This window comes from Salvelinus alpinus, chromosome 14 (genome assembly GCF_045679555.1).
Source record: "Salvelinus alpinus chromosome 14, SLU_Salpinus.1, whole genome shotgun sequence".
NCBI lineage: Eukaryota > Metazoa > Chordata > Actinopteri > Salmoniformes > Salmonidae > Salvelinus > Salvelinus alpinus.
The window spans coordinates 5,623,256-5,647,141 of record NC_092099.1 but is presented as its reverse complement, the minus strand read 5'-3'; positions in this window follow the sequence as shown (position 1 = coordinate 5,647,141).

Here is a 23,886-nt window from a genome sequence, read left to right as displayed (position 1 = left end):
TACGATGCCGGGACTAGTTTATGTGAATGTACATAGATTTCCAACGTTGTGCTTCGTTTGACAGTGCCGTTCGTGTATGTATATCTCTCTGCCATGAAGTCACAGACCTTTCAGCGAATGAAATAGGTGGAACTTTCCAACCTCCAATGGCGGTGGCTATTTAATGTAATCTGACACCGGGGAGTCCCTCGTTAGTCACACTGGATTCACTACCCAGTCAACACGGTGGGCAGAATCATACTACTCTGGGTTCTGGTGCTGTGTCCGAAATCTCCCCACTGCCAGAATTCTCCCCCTCCCCCTTTCTAATTTCCTTAATTTTGTGGCTAGAGTCAAACACTTTCTGTGGCACACATCAGAGTTAAATACTTTTTATAGACCAAACTTAACGTCAGGATAGGCAACCGAAATGAATAATACATGTATGTATGTTATATTAAACATAGAGGGTGTAAAATGTTTGCAAGCAATAAACATCTCAGAACAACTATGGCTGAATTATTATCCTTACACTTTCAAAAATACTAGTCGAATAAGACATGGGCGAGATGACGAATTTTGGCGAAGAGATTTATTTATAGACTAACAAAAATCAGTAGCGGATTTAGGTACGGGCAACATGGGCAGCCACCCAGGGCTTTCTGCTACGAAGATTGCCGGAGGGGACACCGTGTGGGCGGGCGCGGGCGCTGAACGGGGGGTTCGCCAAGGCACCATACAAGCTAGAACCGCCACATACACTTGAAACAAATAGCCAAACGGAAACTGCAGACAAAAATGCTTTCTGCTACTAAGTTCAGTGTAATGTAGGCTAAACTGACAACGGCGTTAAGAGCAGACATCTCAACTAGCAAGCAAGTCGCAGCAAAAAAGATCGCGAAGGGGGGGAGAATTCGGGCAGGGGGAGATTTTCGGCACAACACCGGCTAATGGCACTTCAGCATATCTGGCCCGATTTAACTTGGACAGAAGTAGGGCCACCAGCATATGCCTAAAAATCGCGAATGCCATTATAGTGTAACGATCCTGGGTTTATAAGCGCGGAAATCGACTCTGCCGCTTGAGCATGCTTTTGCGGCACAGTTGATAGCGCGCCGGACTTCGGGCTAGAAGGTCGAGGGTTCGAGACCTGCTCCCTGCCTGTTTCATTACACTGGTGTCAGAAGTGGGATCGGACCTCGCATCCACGACAGTGCGTGTGCTTGGCCGGTGAGCGCGTTCCTGTAAGACGTAAAGTCGCAAGCTAGCGCGAGGACGCGCTCTTTGAAAGGAGGGAGTAGTGTAACGATCCTGGGTTTATAAGCGCGGAAATCGACTCTGCCGCTTGAGCATGCTTTTGCGGCACAGTTGATAGCGCGCCGGACTTCGGGCTAGAAGGTCGAGGGTTCGAGACCTGCTCCCTGCCTGTTTCATTACAATATGAACGATACATTTCAAATGTTTATCATAGACTGGAAAAGTGCAGCTGAAGCACCAAATTTGTTGTTTTACATTCATGATTTGAAGCGAACCCTGACTGAAGCCGAGCAGAATTAACAATAAGAAGCATTTTTCCCCTGCGTTTTATCTTTCCTTTTCTGCATGACAAAATTGAATCCTGCGTTAATGCGACCCCTGTTTAGCATTGTGAATTTACATGGAATTTTATGCATTTTTCTTAAACGGAAAACCAGCAGCTGAAAATGTAAGAGAATTTGTCCATTGCTCACATCCCTAGGATATATATGGCTCCATTAACCTGTTAATGAGATGCTTCCCCTCCAAACTGCTGTACTCTGGTTTTGTACATCTGCACTTAATTCGTCTGGTTGGACTTAATGAGGAACTTCAAACAGTTGAAATATAAATTACAAAGGAGGCAGTGGGGTTTATAGTTCTAGTAATCTGTCCGTATTAGTCATCGGGAAACATGGTGCCAGGTGGCTTTAGTTCAAGGCAGATTAATTTTGAGAGGCGCAAGGGTGACGCCCCAGCCAATCTGCTGTTGGACAGTGTGTGTGAGAGAGGTGTACAGTGACAGTGTTTTACGCTGAAGGGTTAAAGGATGTGTGTTCAGTGTCAGTAATTCGTAGGCCTAGGCCTGGGACGATTTTAGTATGGCGATACTCGTTAGTGTCGTGGCAAGGAATCAAAACACAAAGCGCATTTAACTTCGTTAAGAAAATAGCCCTAATGTTGGAAACAAACATCATTATGTTGTCATCCAGAGTCACCTTTACTTATTTTCCAAGCTATAGCACACAACATTTTATATACAGCAGGAGCAAATAGTTTGGACCAAAGAGTTTGGAATGCTTCGTGTAAAAGCAATTTGCCACGGACATTTTTTGGATGGTTTCGTCACAGCCCTAGTAATTAGGGCCACTAGCTAAGAGGAAAACAACAACGCAAAATTAATTTGGGATTTTAACACTGTTTTAAAGGAAAAATTGCCTGTTGCTTATTAGTTATCTGTATTTTCCCAGAAAGTATTTTGTTGCATGTTCACAGATAATCTGCAAGAAAAAAATCCTATTTTAGAAGCATTTTTATAATAGACATGATCCGAAACTCCATAAACTAGATAAACGTCATAAACTAAGTGGATGCGAACTTGAGAGCAGTATACAGTGTATAGCAGTGTACAGATGAGGCCGGGAGAGGAATGTGTTTTGTGTTTAAGGAGAGCCCTAGAGCTGTAAACCCCAGCCTCTTAGCCTCAGAGTTGCCATCAGGGCAGACTGCTCTTTGTCAAAACACCTTCATGTCAAAGATGCAACAGCATCCTGGAGGAAACATTGACTGCCGCTATGAAGTCAACAAGTGACGAAAGTCACCTAGAGCTTGTCAATTAGTCAACTGGAGCCTGGACCTTATAAGTTAATGGGCAGTTTCCCCTTGCAGGGTCTGCCAGGCCTTTTATAGCACAAGTTATATAAAAAAACAAGTGTAATGTCCCCCAATAACATTTTCAATTAAGACCCACTGCATAAAGCCACGTGGATCCTCGGCAATGATGGCGGACTGTATTGTAAAGTGCCGTTTTAAATAAATTGGAATGTGGGTTTCTGATTGCCCCAGATTCTGAAACCCTTGCACTCGTGGAAATTGGCCTATATGGATACGGCTAAATTGAAATATTTCTTAAAGAAATATGGAAAGAATATGCATAACCATGGTAACAATTAAAAGGGAACAGTTTGGAGATAATTGAAAAATGATTAGACTAAAGGTGAGGACACAACAGTTCACCTGACACAAGACTGAATCCAAACATTACACGGTTGATTTTATGTGCATTTGACATTTACTGTACTTTTCGCCGTATTTGTTGATAATGAAATCTGAAAATACTCTGGATACATTCAGTAGTAAGATGATAAGAATATTATTGGAAAATGTGCGGTAGGTGCATCATAAGACAAAACAATTACAAAGTTTGGAGTGAGAGGTCCTGGTTATTCCAAGTGGCCACACACCTCTCCAAAGTGTGCACAGTTAAGTAATTTAAGTACACTTTTATGACTCAAAGAAGAGTCTTCAACTATAACCAGGTTTCCAGCCAACCATTTCATGCGGATGAATAACCTGACGTATGAAAAGGTCCCGACTGGGCTGATAGAAACAGGAAATGCCAATACATTTTTAGAAATGCCGAAAGACAATTTGTTTGTTTGACACGGTAGGATCGTTTTGTGTCTATAAAATTAATAATTAGAGAAATGGCAGTGGAAACGCCTTTATGCGCAATTATTTATATTATAACCATATCGAAGTAAACTTGGAGTCATGTGATATGTTGTGTGGTCCTCCCACTGCGACTCGGGAAAGCATTCAGTTCATTAGGCTACAGATGACATAAGTTATGATGAACATCACAGGCTGATGAGCTTGATGCTCCTTTCCAATAAATATCGAGGCTCTTATTCTGGTGAAATGATGATCGATGCTTGGCTGCCGTTTGACAAATAAAAAGAATATCGCTCTTAACCATAATAATATCACAATGTTGGTAGCCTACCCGCACTATCTGCGAGCTGTTGGCTTGAGCACACGTGCCAAATTCAGAGTGGGCACATTTGCAATATAACGCAACAGTTTTTGTGACAAAACCATCAGTAGAGTTGAAAATGCGATGGAAACCCATTTAAGTTGTATTTTTCATTGGGTACATGGGAATTGAACTGCGATATTCATTTTTTATGTGCAATACGTCATCAAGCATTAGTCAGTTTGATGGAAACACCTCTCTGGTGTAGATTGTAGAATAGTCGCACGGAAATCTGCCACCAATTGGATGAAAACCTAGTTTATAGTACTTTTTTTTAGCTCTCCTAGCTGTGCTGTTGAGGAACTAGAGCATCATACTTGTAGTTGTTTTGTTTGGAACACAGCCCTGCATCCCCGCCTTTACACAATTACTGTTGTTGTTTACGCAATTCAAAAACGAGCCAATATAAGTCACAATCTGGGTCAGATGGGCAATTCTATCAGGGGGAGAAATTCCATAAACTGACCTTAGATCAGTGTGTAGGGGTCATTCATGGCCAGGTCACACCATCGTTAGCATCTACATAAAAAAAACATCTAATTCACAGTCATTTGATGCTACTGTATATATACAAAGAGACAGGGCTTTTTGTCGTTTCTACAGTACACTTCATTATGTTTGTAAGCAGATCCTAGCAAAAGTTATGATGGTTTAAACATAGTGTTACTTGCTTACAACATCAAGAATGACTGCTGCAAGTTTCCCCCTTTATACTACAGCAAATTACATCTCCAGTATGTACATTAGAAACATTATTATCCTTTTTAGTTCATGATTGGACATTACTTTAAAAGGTTAAATGTGTAAAAGTATTTGTTCATGGATTTAATTCATATATATCAGGTTTTAGAATTGGGTGTGTGGTAGCCTATCTCCGTTACCTGTACCTTCATTACCGAAAATCAACAAAAGTAAATGTTTTGAGAAAAGTATCCAACCTAAAAACTGGAATCATCTAAAAGATACATATTAGTACATTGTTTAATATGCAAAACATTTTTATTTAATGGACACTGAGCATCTGACCTTTTCGTGTACCCTCGTTACTGGTAGCTGACTTACCAATGTTCTGAACATGAGAATTAGAGCAGTTTTACAAACTTAAATCTATGGATATCTGCTAGCATACTAGTAGATACCATAGACTTCCAGTCATTGCGCTAACGCTAGTTAGCATTGGCTTGCAAAACTACCTCTAACTTCCTTCATACTGGACACAGAGACATAAAAATGGCGTCAACAAATTCATCTGACTGGGAAATTAGATAAAGGGCCACATTGCCAAAATCCCAAAGTATCCCTTTAAGGATTACATTTTTCCTCCAAATTAGGTTTAAAACAGACCAGATTTAACCTTTATTCTGTATTGATATTTTCTCAACTAAATATCCCGTATCAGATCGAGAGAATGTGTGTCATGTGCTGCATTTCTTTGAAAATGTTCAAAGTAAATCCTCCCATTCATGTGGTGGCTAGCAGAGTAAGGGTCAGCCTCGGCATCCCTTAGAAAAACAAATGAGCGCTGAGTAAATACCAATGTGTTGACACCTCATTTCCTCCTTGATTGGGGCTGGTGGCCAGGAAGGCCAGAGGTAAACTATGTGGGCAGAATCCTGAGTTGCTCTGGAACCAGAATTGGAATAGCCGTGGTCGTGTTCATTAGGGCACGCCACAACTAAATGTTTCAAAATCAAACGTTTCTCATTGGACAATCTCCTTGTTTCAGAGCGTTTCGTTTCCATTAACCCCAACCCGGATTGGAAAGCAGGAGGCCAAGAAAAACTTGCGAGGCCCTATTTCTGACTGTAGCCTAATGTTTTTAAGCCCTCTCTCATCTGTTTACTGCTTTAACGCCAGCCCAGGGCCTGGTGAGACCAAAGTTAGCTGTCGATTTAGATGGGTGCCGCTGAAAAAAATTTGAACTATTTTTTTAAACCGATCTCCCTTTTTTTCCCCTTGTAAAATTGAATCCAAGCGGCAGATCATTTATATTTTCTGTTCGGATTGAAAACATGATGGACTGAAACGGCAACATATGTGTGTGTGTGTGCACGCGCAAGTGTGCACGTGTTTGCTTTGAGAAATAATTTTCCTTCCCCTTATTTTCAAGCCAGTGCATCAATAAATCACTCTATTACCTGTTGTTGACCCAAACTAAGCTGGCCTTTGAAATGTGTTACAGAGCATTAAGTTAACAGATGTTGCAGTGGGAAACAAAGCTCTTGTAGAACAGGGCTTGGGGGACCATACCAGCTGAGTAAATTGTGCTGGGGATGGGATGGTAAGAGAGAGACCGAGCAGAGAGAGAGGCCTGCACTTGTCCCAAGGCATGTACACACACACACACACACACACACACACACACACACACACACACACACACACACACACACACACACACACACACACACACACACACACACACACACACACACACACACACACACACACACACACACACTGGAGGATCCCATACGGCTAGCAGATGGATATCTTACCAGGGGTCCCCACAGACAAAAAAAACAACTAGCCCCAAAAAACTGTTGCTTGGGCTCTGGGCACCGGGGGCCTTTGATCTGTGGCAACATCCTTGGTCGAGGAGCAGAGGCTTCCTCGGTATCTTCAGAGCCCAAGCACATGGGATCGCATCTGTACAAACAGGGTCGCCGCTGTGGAATGTGTGAACAATGAAACAAAATAATCTCATTCTGGAGAAGAACGTTGGGTGGGGGGCTCGGGCCTAACGGGGCGGTTTGTGTGGTTTAGAGATTGAGTGTCATGGTCAGATGGGGGAATATGCGCAGTGTTTTTAATGATAACAAAAAAGTGGGAGATTTGTGTGTTTGGCTTAAAATTACATGCAGTGAGCCAATGGAAGTGGTGTGATGAAATTGGTGTGATGCAATCTCCTGTAATATAATATAGCTTTTCGAATTAGCCAAGACTATAGGCCAATAGCAGGATTTTTTAACATGGGAATTTTGGGGGGGACATCTTAGCTAAAATGTTATTGTGTGTAATTATTGATTAAATGTATACTACCTTTGAGTCCATTGGCTACAAATCCTCTATGTGACTGTCTTGTTAGTTGGAGAATAGCTTAAGCTCCAGCTCTTTGTTTTGTTCAGACATGGAACCCTTGTATTGACTGAAACATACTGTATGCTTGTATGCTACCCCTAGTTCTCATTGTACATTTTTACCCTAAATTGTTTGCTTAATGGTAAATTAGGCTGAATTGTAATGTTCTGTTTATAGCCATCCCATTTGTTTTGAATAGTACACATTGACCTCTGCTGGGAAGGCCACCCAGTCTCGTTTGAGAGTGTGAATGGAAGGCCTATTTGGTAGACCTGCATTGGAGCATGCAATGTAGGCACAATTAGCAATCTCTACGCCTAATAGGCCCCTGAAAAAAAGCATTGGGTAGGTACAATACGTACCCCACTTAGTGTTAATTGGGTGGCAGGCAGAGTTGCGTGTGGGCTGGGATATTACTTCCAGGTTCAGTCAGTGTCTCCATCTGGATTTGCCATTAAGCACAGATCTAGGATGAGTTTATGGGTTACCTCTTCTAATTCTAACTATCAGGGGGAAAAATCCCATGAACTGACCTTAGATCAGTGTCTAGGGGCAAGTCACGCCATGGATATCATCTACATTAAAAAAGAGCTAATTCAGTCAGTTGATGCTATATGTACAATGAGAAAGGGCTTTTTGTAGTTTCTAGAGTACACTTCATTGTGTTTGTAACCGGATCTTAGCAAAAGATATGATGGTTAAAACATAGTGTTACTTGCTTACAACATCAAGTATGACTGTTGGAACTTTCCCCCTTTATACTACAGCAATTACACCTCCAGTATGTACATTAGAAACATTATTATTATTGAAAGGTTTAATGTGTAAAAATTATTTGTTCATGGATTTAATTAATGTATTTCAAGTTTTAGAACTGGGTGTGTGGTAGCCACTTCCGTTACATGTACCTCTGTTACTGAAATTCAACCAAAGTAAAATTTTTGAAAAAGGTATCCAACCTAAAACCTTTTTTTTTATGGACACTGGACATCTGTTAACTTTTCTTGTACCCTCATTACTGGTAACAGTTACAAAGGTTCTCAACATGAGAATGTGAGCCGTTTAAAAAAAATATATTTTATATTTCTGAAAATACTTTTAAATCAGCCAGGGCTACAGTATTTTTCCAATATTTTGTCTTCGATAGAAAGATCAAGCTTGCAAGGAGCATAGCTAAGCCCACCAGTGGTGTTCCTCTCTGGATCTCCTCCTGATGTCTCCCCCACAGATATCAAAATATAAAGGTAACTGCCAAAATAACGGAAACACCAACATAAAGTGCGTTGGGCCACCACGAGCCAGAACCGTTTCAATGCACCCTTCTACAAGTGTCTGTTACTATTGGAGGGATGCGACACCATTCTTCCAAGATAAATTCCATAATTTGGTGTTTTGTTGATGGTTGTGGAAAACGCGGTCTCAGGCGCCGCTCCAGAATCTCCCATAAGTGTTGAATTGGGTTGAGATCTGGTGACTAATATGGCTTACATTGTTTTCATGCTCATCAAACTATTCAGTAACCACTTGTCCCCTGTGGATGGGGGCATAGTCATCCTTTATGGGCATGGCTATGGTAGCCAAAATAATAGCCAAAATCTGACCATTTTACATATGCGCCTAAATATTGGGACCTGGCATTTTCATTTAGGAGCATAGAAAATGTAAGGATTCTAGCTTTATTACCTCCAATATTTTTCAATGTGCTCCTAAATGTATTTTGTGTTGCCTAGGGCAGTGGCGGTCATGAAATTTTGTCAGCTGTTTATTGTCATGCAAAAGCCTGCCGGTCTCATGGTAATTGACCTCTAATTAACATAAATACGTTTAGCATCTCCAGGCCTCCATGCATACAATCCGCATACAAGCAGACATGCATACATATCCGCATACTGATGTGCGCCCTTGGACCATCTGCATTTTTTTAAGTCTAAGAAATCAATTGAATATACACAATCACAATAAATCGATGACTTATTTTAGGTAGGTCTAAAGAAACATTATGATATGCAGAAAATGTATTTCAGAAAAACAGAATATAGAGTTGGCCTACTATGTTATCTGGCTACGCACTTTGTTCATTTGTGCTTTTATTTTATATTATGATTTTATAGTAAGAAGAATATATTTGAACTTAGCTGAATAAAGTAGAAAGGATATGTTCTCCGTTCCGGAGTGAGAGTGATCATTTGAAACGGGTCCTACAGTGGGGAGAACAAGTATTTGATACACTGCCGATTTTGCAGGTTTTCCTACTTACAAAGCACGTAGAGGTCTGTCATTTTTATCATAGGTACACTTCTACTGTGAGAGTCGGAATCTAAAACAAAAATCCAGAAAATCACATTGTATGATTTTTAAGTAATTAATTTGCATTTTATTGCATGACATAAGTATTTGATACATCAGAAAAGCAGAACTTAATATTTGGTACAGAAACCTTTGTTTGCAATTACAGAGATCATACGTTTCCTGTAGTTCTTGACCAGGTTTGCACACACTGCAGCAGGGATTTTGGCCCACTCCTCCATACAGACCTTCTCCAGATCTTTCAGGTTTCGGGGCTGTCGCTGGGCAATACGGACTTTCAGCTCCCTCCAAAGATTTTCTATTGGGTTCAGGTCTGGAGACTGGCTAGGCCACTCCAGGACCTTGAGATGCTTCTTACGGAGGCACTCCTTAGTTGCCCTGGCTGTCTGTTTCGAGTCGTTGTCATGCTGGAAGACCCAGCCACGACCCATCTTCAATGCTCTTACTGAGGGAAGGAGGTTGTTGGCCAAGATCTCGCGATACATGGCCCCATCCATCCTCCCCTCAATACGGTAGAGTCGTCCTGTCCCCTTTGCAGAAAAGCATCCCCAAAGAATGATGTTTCCACCTCCATGCTTCACGGTTGGGATGGTGTTCTTGGGGTTGTACTCATCCTTCTTCTTCCTCCAAACACGGCGAGTGGAGTTTAGACCAAAAAGCTCTATTTTTGTCTCATCAGACCACATGACCTTCTCCCATTCCTCCTCTGGATCATCCAGATGGTCATTGGCAAACTTCAGACGGGCCTGGACATGCGCTGGCTTGAGCAGGGGGACCTTGCGTGCGCTGCAGGATTTTAATCCATGACGGCGTAGTGTGTTACTAATGGTTTTCTTTGAGACTGTGGTCCCAGCTCTCTTCCGGTCATTGACCAGGTCCTGCCGTGTAGTTCTGGGCTGATCCCTCACCTTCCTCATGATCATTGATGCCCCACGAGGTGAGATCTTGCATGGAGCCCCAGACCGAGGGTGATTGACCGTCATCTTGAACTTCTTCCATTTTCTAATAATTGCACCAACAGTTGTTGCCTTCTCACCAAGCTGCTTGCCTATTGTCCTGTAGCCCATCCCAGCCTTGTGTAGGTCTACAATTTTATCCCTGATGTCCTTACACAGCTCTCTGGTCTTGGCCATTGTGGAGAGGTTGGAGTCTGTTTGATTGAGTGTGTGGACAGGTGTCTTTTATACAGGTAACGAGTTCAAACAGTTGCAGTTAATACAGGTAATGAGTGGAGAACAGGAGGGCTTCTTAAAGAAAAACTAACAGGTCTGTGAGAGCCGGAATTCTTACTGGTTGGTAGGTGATCAAATACTTATGTCATGCAATAAAATGCAAATTAATTACTTAAAAATCATAAAATTTGATTTTCTGGATTTTTGTTTTAGATTCCGTCTCTCACAGTTAAAGTGTACCTATGATAAAAATTACAGACCTCTACATGCTTTGTAAGTAGGAAAACCTGCAAAATCGGCAGTGTATCAAATACTTGTTCTCCCCACTGTATATGCTAGATTTAGAGTTACTTGGCAACTTTACTTGTGAATCATACAAGCCTTAGAAATCAAAAGATACATGGGCTGTATGATGCAACTATAGGCTATTGATGATTTGACAAAGTCGCAAAAAAAATGTGCGCTCTGTTCCTTACCTCAGGCTGCACAAGCTGTTCTCTCATCAAGTGATCATATTTTCACTCATCAGACTATTCTCAATTTAATGTTGTCTTTACTACTGTAATATGTCAAATTAGTAAAAATGTCAAATGGCCCATTAACAAATGGGAATGAACATGGGGCAAGACAAATAAGACATGTCATCTGTATGCACTGGAATAGCAAATGGAGACCACTTTCCAGAAGGTACGTTTTTCACTCATGTTGGGTAGGCTACTCCGGTATTTTTCGATGTGCAACAGGCAATATTCCGCCCAAACTCTGTATGCCATGGGCTCTCCAACCATGTTTCTGCAGCTACCCAATGCTTTTTTTGGGAAACCAAGCAAAATATGTTCGGGATCATTGATGGTAACATGTTTTCACAACAAAACATATTTCATTAAACTGTTGACAGCCTCTCTCTCTTTGCGCATGATAAAGGAATGAAGGAGAGAGGTGAGGAGATGGAAACTCACAGTGGTGAGATATTCTGCAGCTAAAGGTAATGTCTGTCTATTAATTATGAAAATAAAAAAAAATCCCTATTACTAGGCTATTCAAAATCAAATACAAATTCACTATAATTGTAGGCTAAATCTGATTTTTTTTTAAATAATTAGGCTAGACCAATTATGTACCAAAGATATCTTAACCCTCCTGTTGTGTTCGTTTCATGTTAATTAATTATGTGTTCCTGGTCCAAAATGACCACCCCATTATAGCTGATTATGAATCCATAATAATAGATATACTATTACCTAATGTTGTGTTAGATCTTTTTATCAACTTAAGTTCTTGCGAACATTACAACTTTTGAACTTCTATTTGCTATTTATGTCCTGTAGACCTCATTGACCTGAGCTCATACAACTCGTTTTTGAGTTAAAAGAAGCAAAATGTATGGATTATTTTGAATATAACAAATATTCAGATGAAATATATTGTACAATTTATCCCAGACGACTTTGTGTCAAAGTTCAACAGGGACTCTCTCCTCATCACCAGTGTCATGATCAAAGATATGTTCAAGAGCCTCACATACAGTATTTCGTTTGGTCATTGTGCTGCCGCAGAATGAATTGTGAGCAAGGCCTCAAAAAAGCTTTATATACCAGAGCTGCGAGAAAAGTTCTATATATTATTGAAACAATGTTGCAATTTATTGTGTGAATGCCAACAGATGTGGTTCCCATGGGGGAAAGATTCTATTGGGGAAAGGTTCCCGTGGGTTTGCCATGGAAGCCAAGAAGGGGAATGAGGTGTGTGTGCTCAAACACACATGCATGAGAGGGGTCTGGGAGAGGAAGTGTGTCCATCTGATGAAAGGGCATGTGTCTGAACTCAATTTTATAACTAATTGTAGTCTCACCCATTCATTTCTAATAACTGGTCATTTTTTACCTGGAACACCACAGGTGTACAAAAGTTAAATAAAACACCCAAAATGTAATGAAAATCATCAAAATGTATTTTGTGTGTTCAGATGCCCTATGTGGACAAAGTCATGGAACCTTATGGCAATCAGAGTAAATGAACTACATTGTTCAGAGAGAAAACTTGTAAATCGGTCCAATTCGACCAGAACACAGCAGGAGTTAAATCAGTATTTTTTTCAGTTTTTCTGCCATGTGTAATATGCACTAGGCTATGTATTGTATAACAAACGGCACAATCATTATTTAAATTCAGTTTTGTTTTCGGGCTTGTGCTCATATATAGGCCTATGCTTATGCATAAACTCATGTTTTGAATTAATCATCACCTTAAAGCGCTGTCCATTTGTTGTGTTAGGCTTTGAAACAATATCAACAACGACCATGTTTTCCACTCAATTTCAACCTAGTGGTTTAACTTCTTTCCTTAAATTGATCAATCACAGTGAGGTGAGTTTTAAAAGCACATACTGTTTTGATGATGTGTTGGATGTGATTTTCGATTGTATTTGCATTGATGTCAGAGTGGTTAGAGGGAAAATAGAGCCCTGAGCACCAGGTCATTAGCGACCTGCTGATCGTTAGCGAGTTGTAAATCTTGGTGGGGCAAAAAAAATAAATGTGGGAGGCATGCCAGCAAAACCACTACACAACACAACACTGAACAATACATTAATTGCACTATAACGGTGACAAACGGTGCCCACAAACTATTAGGGCCTACATAAACTGTCCCAAAGGCAGTCCCAACATCTTACCACTGCTACACCTGGCTATCAGCAAAGCCTTGTCTGGCAGCGAAACAGTTCATTCAGCCTCATTTACTGCCTTTAAAAAAAACATAGCTGATATGACTGACTTGCTTAAACAAATGTGGTTTCTAATGATAATTGAGATGTACAAACTATGGCATAAGGGGATGACAGGCGGATAAGAGGCAATCCGTAATTCCGATTAAAGACATTAATAGGACGGACGTAGTCAATATAATTATTTGTTTAGCACTTTTGAAATGTACAGCGACAGAATTCAGAACATGGGCCGTTCTTACAGTGCTCTACCTGTACACCAAGTCAGAACCAAAGGATAAATAAAGGCGGCATTTAAGCAGACAATGAAAGCTCTTACAAAATTCGATGACTGCTTTTCTCTAAAACAGGTTATAGGCTACATGTGCACCATCAAGTCAGAGCAGTAGGTGAAATTAAGAGGGGTAAATAGACCAAATTATTTGAGTGAGGCACATGGGCTACTAACTGCTTACTACACAACATACACTTAGTATTACTTTGTTAGCTACAGTACACATATTTCCCTGGCATATTACATCAATTATGTAGCAGCGTAAAATACCTTGTTGGATTCACCTTGTTGTGCTGTGCCCACATGAGCAGGAAGGTGGCACGGTGGTCCTTCGTGGGCAAATGTGTCATCAAAGTCTGGCATTCTCTGGATTTATGGTGCTTTCAAGCCAACTGGGAACTCTTAAAAAACAAGGTCGAATCACGATGACGTCATTGATCTTCGAGTGCCCGACTTCCATTTCCGAGTTGGATGACCGTTCAAAACGTATTTCCCAGTCGGAGCTCGTTTTTTTCCTGGAATTTCCAGTCGTGTTGAATTCACTGAAGTCAAGTTTTTGTAGTTCGAGTTAACAGTTGTTTTGATCGCGGCACAAATCATGCTTCATTGACAAAATGGTTCAATGTTTATCATTTTAAACTTGGAAAAGAGACACTTAATCCTAGATTTGGGACCACACAGTCACTCCACTGAATAGCAGGCTAGTGATTGCTTTGCAATTCTTGTAGTTAGCCACTGTCACTGATTCCTTCCAAATACTCATTGTTGAATTTGCGATTTCCAACTTGTTGTGTAATGTTTATGTCCAATGGCCGATGAGCACCGATACATATTATCTCTTCATTATTTATCTTCATATGACAAGGATTAAAAATGATTTGCCAGTAGATTGTCGACTTGATTCATGGCGATGACTGCCAGCTAAGATTTTGAAAGTATGATGTTGACATGATCAGTCCAATCAAAGCTACTGTAGATATAACGTGATTTGATGTTATTTTATCTGTGGCCTTGAGCCTTCTTGGATGGGCACTTCTAATGTAACTCTATGTTAGCACCCAAGGGGCTTGAATTTTCGAGGTCTACTCTTACATGATGACCAGACGAGATCAGGACACGCGGGTTGAAATATCAAAATGAACTCTGAACCAATTATATTAATTTGGGAACAGATCGAGTATTAAGTATTAAACATTTATGGCAATGTAGCTAGCTAGCTGGCTGTTGCTAGCTAATATGTCTTGGGATATAAACATTGGGTTGTTACTTTAACTGAAATGCACAAGGTCCTTTACTCTGACCATTAATCCACAGAAAAAGTGGATAAACGTTTGTTTTCTAGTAATCTCTCCTCCTTCAGGCTTCTTCTTCTTTGGACTTTTATATGGTGGTTGGCAACCAACTTTAAAGGTGCATTACCACAACCGACTGGAGTGTGGACCTCAGTTCATCTTTCAATCACCCACGTGGGTATATGCTCCTAAAAACCAATGAGGAGATGGGAGAGGCAGGACTTGCAGTGCTTCGAGCGTCACAAATAGAACCACGTTCTATTTTAGCACCTGGTCACGCAGACGCTCGCGAACAGTGTGGGTGCAATGATTGAATAACGTGTATGTGTACATTTATTTCGCAGCGCTCACGACTCCGGTCTGGTCTGCATTAGACTTGGTGGTGACGTACTGTCCCCAAGAGTGACAGAACACTGAGCTAATCATGAACATGAACATGAACTAGAGAACATTACTAACTCCTACGCTCCGTATTTTCCGCTGGCTGCCCAACCACCACAGAAAGCACTGAGCTAGGCCGAAACACCTGCATTTTGGAGCTGACTTACTCAAGAATGAAAAGAAGAGACCATGTTTGTTTGTGGCTTTATTAACTCAATTTTTTTTGTTGATACGTATTAATTTTAGCTAAAAATATGGGGCTAAAACAAGGCGACCTGTGGCGACCCCCCCTGAATGTGCATCAAAGGAGATTACCATGGCTCAATGGTCACATAGAATTTTACTGCGTTCATGACTCATGACTGCCGGTGTGGAGGTTAAACTGCCACCGCAACAGCCCTACGTGTGCCTACATTTTTCAACACGTGCTCCTTGTAAAGAACGTCAGTGTAGAGTCCTGCAAAATAATGGCCTGCCCAGCATTTTTATACATGACCCTAAGCGTGATGGGATGTTCATTGCTTAATTAACTCAGGAACCACACCTGTGTGGAAGCAGCTGCTTTCAATATGCTTTGTATCCATCATTTACTCATGTTTCCATTGTTTTGGCAGTTACCTGTATCCCATCTCTCTTGTCACCTTTCAATTTGACAGGCGAAGCACCACCCCAATCTGATTGACATCACTTCAAACCAATGACAAGAGGACAACATGCAGTAATGGAGTCACACTGAAAATGGGCATATCTTTTTATTAATCAGGGCCAAATCTTAACACTATATATTTATTTGTAGATACTGTATTTGTTAGTACTTTAATACAAACCTAACAAGTAATTGTTCAAATATCTTTTAACGCAATTTTTTTATTGATTAGTGCTTGGTGATGGAGTCACAGCTTCCCAGAAATGAAACAATACATCTACTTTTCATAATTTTTTATGCATTTTATATGGCTCCAAGACACATAAAATCTTGTAACTCCTTTACCGGACATCTGTTTGGATAATCTGTATTTCTATGATGAAATATTGCATCAAATGATACCAAAATTGGTGTTGATATAGTCAACTAAGTACTTTATCAGATATGTTACATTAATGGGTTATCACTAAAGACCCCCCCCCCCCAAAAAAAAAAAATTATAATATATATATATATTAACTGGCTGTGACTTCGTTACCAAGCACTAAACTACAGGACTGATTCGCTAGCACAGACTGGAAAATGTTACGGGATTCAGCCCGATGGCATTGAGTTTACTGCATCAGTCACTGGCTTCATTAATAAGTGCATCGATGATGTCAGCCCCACATTTACCGTAAGTACGTACATATCCCAACCAGAAGCCATAGATTAGAGGCAACATCCGCACTGAGCTAAAGGCTAGAGCTGCAGCTTTCAAGGAACGGGACACTAAGCAGAAGGTTTATGAGAAATCCCGCTATGACATTTTTTAAAGAAATCTAACCATCATACAGACAAAGTGTCAATACAGGACTAATACGGGGGCCCCTCAGGGGTGCGTGCTTTGACCCCTCTTGTACTCCTTATTCACCCACGACTACATGGTGTGACTCCAACACCATCATTTAGTTTGCAGATGACACGACGGTGGTAGGCCTGATCACTCACAACAATGAGACAGGCTATAGGGAGGAGGGCAGAGACCTGGCAGTGTTGTGCCAGGACAAAAACCTCTCCCTCAAAGTCAGCAAGACAAAGGAGCTGATTGTGAATGACTGGAAACCGAGGGTCGCGCACGCCTCCATTCAATCGACGGGGATGTAGTGGAGCGGTTTGAGAGCTTCAAGTTCCTCGGTGTCCACCTCACTAAGGACCTATCATGATCCAAACACACCAACACAGTCGTGAAGAGGGCACGATAACGCCCCCTCCCCCTCATGAGGCTGAAATTATTTGGAATGGGCCCTCAGGTCCTCAAAAAATGTCCTAATAATTGGCAGACTCCAGCCACCCAAGTCGTAGACAATTCTCTCTGCTACCGCACGGTAAGCAGTAACACAAATGGTCTGGGACCAAAAGGCTCTTGAACAGCTTCTACCCCTAAGCCATAAGACTGCTGAACAGTTAATCAAATGGCTACCCGTACTATTCGTATTGACCCCCTTTTTATTGTTTTAAACTGACAGTAAAACACACACACACACTCTTTCACACTCTTCACATACGCTGTGCTACTCTGTTTATTATCTATCCTGTTGCCTAGTCACATTCACCCCTACCTACTGTACATGTACATATTACCTCAAGTACCTCTTACCTCTGCACATTGGCTTGGTACCGGTATGCCTTGTTATTGTTATTTTGTTGCGTTACTGACCAAAAATATACTGTCACGAACCGGCTCGAAGTTCGTAACAAAAAGGGAGACAACGTGGAGATAAGAAATAACAAAATATATTTATTAACTAAAGTAAACTAAATACAATTAAGAAATGAAATAATACAGACAATTTCTTGGATCTTTTATTTCAGCTCATGAAACATGGGACCAACACTTTACATGTTGCGTTTACAGTACCGTGACGACCCTCCCGGCTCCGCCCACCGACATCCTATTAAGGAAAACAAGAATTTGGCAGACAGAGTGGGAGGGTCGTCACAATACTGTAAACGCAACATGTAAAGTGTTGGTCCCATGTTTCATGAGCTGAAATAAAAGATCCTTGAAATTGTCTGTACGCACCAAAAGCTTATTTCTCTTACATTTTGTGAAAAAATGTGTTTTCATGCCTCATAGTGAGCATTTCTTCTTTGCCAATATAATCAATCCACCTGACAGGTGTGGCATATCATAAATCTGATTAAACAGCATGATCATTACACAGGTGCACCTTGTGCTGGGGACAATAAAAGGCTACTCTAAAACGTGCATTTGTGTCACACAAAACAATGCCACAGATGTCTTGCGGTATCGTGCAATTGGCATGCTGACCGCAGGAATGTCCACCAGAGCTGTTGCCAGAGATTTTAATGTTCCTCTACCATAAGCTGCCTCCAATGAGAATTTGGCATTACGTCCAACTGCTCTCACAATTGCAGACCATGTGTAACCACGCCAGACCAGGACCTCCACATCCAGCTTCATCCCCTGTGGGATCGTCTGAGACCAGCCACCCGGGAAAGCTGATGAAACTGAGGAGTGTTTATGTCTGTAATAAATCCCTTTTACGGGGAAAAACTCATTCACATGACAGAACCCCTGCCCAGTCATGTGAAATCCATAGATTTGGGCCTAATGAATTTATTTAAATTGACTGATTTATTTATATGAACTTATTGTTGCCTGTTGCATTTATATTTCCTTTTTTTATTAAGCAAATTGTTCTTAGTTTTTAACTCTGCATTGTTGGGAAAGGGCTACGTAAGTAAGCATTTCACAGTAAACTCTACACGTGTTGTATTTAGCCATTTTTTGCATCAAATATATATTTAAACAATGACTTGTTAGTAATTGCATAACATTGCACAAACACCTACAAAAACAGATATAGCATTAAGATGGCTCTGATTGTTTAAAATGTATGGCCGTTTTTATTTAATGGTAGTGTGACTTCTTTACTGTGTGACCTTGACCATCTTCCATCTCACGGACTTTCTTGCTCCGTCTGCACAGTGTTCCTCCAGTCTTCTCACAGCACCTGGGTGATGGTTGCATGGCTGTTGCCAGGAAAACGACGGAGGTGCAATTTGGGCTGGCGCTTCCTGTCTGATTTAGCCAGCTACAACACCTTAACTCAGCGTTTCCCAAACTCGGTGCTTGGTACCCCAAGGGGTGCACGTTACTGTTTTTGCCCTAGCACTACACAAATTCATCAAATAATCAAATAATCATCAAGCTTTGATCATTTGAATCTGTGCGGTGTTAGGGGAAAAAAACTAAACGGGCACCCCTTTTTTAGGGAACCGCTGCCTTTAAACCTATCAGTCCAGAGACTCTAGGAAAAATCGGCTTTTCATTTATCTGATTTTAATTTCTCTGCATGTCCAGCCGTTATATTTAGTCTCAAAATGAAGGGTTTTACCATTGTCTTTTCAGAACAACCAGGGCTACAAGTAGAACACAAAACAATTTCACATAACTAATTGCATTCATGACTTTTATTGACAAATGTCAATAAAAAAAGGTCCGCCAAAGCAAAAACCTGATAAAGGAATTTATTTGAATGCTCATTGGAAAATGAATATCCAACTAGTCACTGACAACTGGGACAGTAACTATGAGCTTATTCTAGACTCTATGTCCTCGGATTTCCTATGATCTCCTATGTCGAAGAACCCCTTACCTTCTAACGACTCTTGTATAGCTTATGAGTATAATAGAGCAAAGCATGTCCATGTGAGTTTCACATTTTCATAGATAGCTTTTAGTTTGAAGCTCAAACCATTCGGACTCGAGAGACGTTTTCTAGAAAGACGCGACCACCAAGCCCCTTCAGGATCCATTCTTGTTTCAAAAAGAAAGAAAGCTCTAGCTCCTGTTAATCACACAGACTAATGGTTGGTATCTGTGGATGCAGACGAAATAGACAAATCCAAACACACAGTGTTTAAAAGAGGTTAAAGTCCAAAATGCACTGGTGTTACGGTTGGACTCAATGGGTTAATGAGTCGCAACGTTGGGGTTTACAGCACACACTGTTTGTTGACTGAGGTGTGGTTATGTGTGGTGTGTGTGTGTGTGTGTGCGTTCATGTGCACGCCTACCTGAGTGGGTCAGTGTATAGATGGGCTGAGGGATTGTGTGTGTTTGTCTTTCTATCTTTGTGTTTGTGGGTTAGTTCTGGTGTGTGCGTGTGTGACGTGTGAAAAAGTGTGTGCATCAAATGTGTTTGGGGGTTAACATTGGTTACATTTATGGCAGTGGTTGGTAGTAGTTGCAATTCCACACCCGTCCTCATGGTGTCAGTGTTCACAATGTTCTGTGGAGAAATTTGCAGTGATTTGTTTGGTAAATTTGCTCCTCAGTTGTAGCGAGTGTCTTATGTCTCTGAATCTCTCGCTATTAATCCGAATTATTGATTGGATATCTGAGTCTGTTTGCCTGGACTGTCAAAAAGCTTCAGTACAGCAAAGTCATGCACCTGAGAAATCGTTTTCCCTGACCGAGCCGTCTTCATTTGAATGGAGTAAAAATGGAAACAACCAGTGGATGGATGGATGGGCCTGTATTTTTTTTATGGACATTGAGAGGATTTTCAAGAAGGCCAACGCAACCCTGCCAGAAGTTTTGTCTGTTCACATTGCCAATGTCAGTGATGGAAAAAACATTTCAGATTATTTGTGTTTTTATTAACAGCTCAACTGGACAATACAGTTCTCTGATATGTGCCTTGGTGGACCGCATCGGGGAACAATTATTTTAATGACTTTAAGGCCATGTCATGGAATATTACTCTGAACTGATTACATTTTAGATTAAATAAAAAGCCTACTTGACATTATATTTAAGTGTATACTATATAATTATATCCTCGACACCCTCTTATTTTTAAACTCATGAATATCCAATACTGTAGGCTTATATTGTATGATTAGAACAAATACTAGTCACAGGACAGGAATATTAAAATGAGGGTCTTACCATGCAATGGTGTGCAATCCTCCTCATTTTAATGGCCAGTTGTAAAATTAAATATTAAAAGACCATAAGCAATAAGAGGCCTGATAATAATGGGAACAGATTTCCCATGGTGTAGCAGAATGGAAATTGGTGAATGGGACCCTGAGGAAGGGTGTTGGCAGTGTGTGTGCGTGGCGCGGGGGGGGGTCTTAGCTAGGGGGGCTGGTGTGTATTTGTGTGTGTACTTGCAGCAGTGTGGGTTATGTCTTCTGTACGGCCCCCCCACTGAAAGAAAAGGATGATCTAAGGCTGGGGAAGGGCACGGGGTCTGGGTCTTGACTAAAGACATTACCAAAGCTGGGGCGAACGAAGGGCTAAAAGAAAAATGGCGCCGGAGCAGAAGGCAGACGTGCCCCCAACTGATTGTGTTTTTTTTAACGTTTATCTGTGTTGTTTGTATCTTATTTTTGTACTCTTTTTCTACATAATGTTGCCTCTAACGTCTCTTATGACCTAAAATAACTTCTAGTAGGAGGCAATCTACTAAATCCCCACTCCCCTCAATTCTGCTCGCAAACATGCAATATTTGGACAATAAAATGGATGCGTTAATGGGAAGATTAAACTACCAACTGGAAATTAAAAACTGTAACATCTTATGCTTCACAGAGTCATGGCTGAACAACAACAATATCAACATACAGCTTGCTGGTTATACGATGTACCGGCAGGATAGATAGCGGATAGCGGCGTCTGGTAAGACAAGGGGCGGCGGTCTATGTATTTTTGTAAACAACAGCTGGTGCACGATATCTAAGAAGACTCGAGCCATTGCTCACCTGAGGTAGAGTTTCTCATGATAAGCTGCAGACCACATTACCTACTGAGAGAGTTTTCATATATATTCTTTGTAGCTGTTTACATAACACCACAGTCAGAGGCTGGCACTAAGATAGCATTGAATGAGCTGTATTATGCCATAAGCAAACAAGAAAACGCACAATCAGAGGCGGCGCTCCTAGTAGCCAGGGACATTAATGCAGCGAAACTTAAATCAGTTTTACCTAACTTCTATCAACATGTGAAATGTGCATCCAGAGGGAAAAGAACTCTGGACCACCTTTACTCCACACACAGAGATGCATACAAAGCTCTCCTTCGCCCTCCATCTGGCAAATCTGACTGTAATTATATCCTCCTGATTCCTGCTTACAAGCAAAAATTAAAGCAGGAAGCACCAGTGACTAGATCAATAAAAAAGTGGTCAGATGAAGCGGATGCTAAGCTACAGGACTGTTTTGCTAGCACAGACTGGAATACGTTCCAGGATTCCTCCAATGGCATTGAGGAGTACACCACATCTGTCATTGGCTTCATCAATAAGTGCATTGATGACGTCATCCCCACAGTAACCGTATGTACATACCCCAACCAAAAACCATGGATTACAGGCAGCACCTGCACTGAGCTAAAGGCTAGAACTGCCGCTTTCAAGGAGCGGGACTCTAACCCGGAAGCTTATAAGAAATCCCGCTATGCCCTGCGACGAACCATCAAACAAGCAAAGCATCAATACAAGACTAAGGTCGAGTTGTACTACACCGGCTCTGACGCTCGTTGGATGTGGCAGGGCCTGCAAACCATTACAAACTACAAAGGGAAGCTCAGCCGAGAGCAGCCCAGTGACACGAGCCTACAGGACGAGCTAAACTACTTCTATGCTCTCTTCGAGTCAAATAACACTGAAACATGCATGAGAGCACCAGCTGTACCGGAAGACTGTGTGATCGTTCTCTCTGCAGCTGATGTGAGTAAGACCTTTAGACAGGCCAACATTCACAAGGCCGCAGGGCCAGACAAATTACCAGAACGTGTACTGCAAGCATGCGCCTACCAACTAGCATGTGTCTTCACTGATATTTTCAACCTCTCCCTGTCCGGGTCTGTAATACCAACATGTTTAAAGCAGACCACCATAGTGCCTGTGCCCAAGAAAACTAGTAGTCATTTAGTCTAGTAGTCATTTAGTCATTTACTGCCTAAATGACTACTGACCCGTAGCACTCACGTTTGTAGCCATGAAGTGCTTTGAAAGGCTGGTCATGGCTCACATCAACACCATCATCCCAGAAACCCTAGACCCACTCCAATTTGCGTACCGCCCCAACAGATCCACAGATGATGCAGTCTCTATTGCACTCCACACTGCCCTTTCCCACCTGGACAGAAGGAACACCTACAGTTGAAGTCGGAAGTTTACATACACCTTAGCCAAATACATTTAAAACAGTTTTTCACAATTCCTGACATTTAATCCTCGTAAAAAATCCCTGTTTTAGGTCTGTTAGGATTCCCTCTTCATTTTCAGAATTTGAAATGTCAGAATAATAGTAGAGAGAATGATTTATTTCAGCTTTTATTTCTTTCATCACATTCCCAGTTGGTCAGAAGTTTATATACACTCAAATAGTATTTGGTAGCATTGCCTTTAAATTGTTTAACTTGGGTCAAACAAAGCCTTGCTTAAACTTCCCACAATAAGTTGGGTGAATTCCTCCTGACAGAGCTGGTGTATCTAAGTCAGGTTTGTACGCCTCCTTGCTCACAAATGCTTTTTCAGTTCTGCCCACAAATTTTCTATAGCATTGAGGTCAGGGCTTTGTGATGGCCACTCCAATACCTTGACTTTAATGTCCTGAAGCCATTTTGCCAAAACTTTGGATGTATGCTTGGGGTCATTGTCCATTTAGAAGACCCATTTGCGACCAAGCTTTAACTTCCTGACTGTCTTGAGATGTTGCTTCAATATATCCACATAATTTTCCCACCTCATGATGCCATCTGTTTTGTGAAGTGCACCAGTCCCTCCTGCAGCAAAGCACCCCCACAACATGACGCTGCCACCCCCGTGTTTCACGGTTGGGATGGTGTTCTTCGGTTTGCAAGCCTCCCCCTTTTTCATCCAAACGTAACGATGGTCATTATGGCCAAACAGTTCTATCAGACCAGAAGACATTTCTCCAAAAGTATGATCTT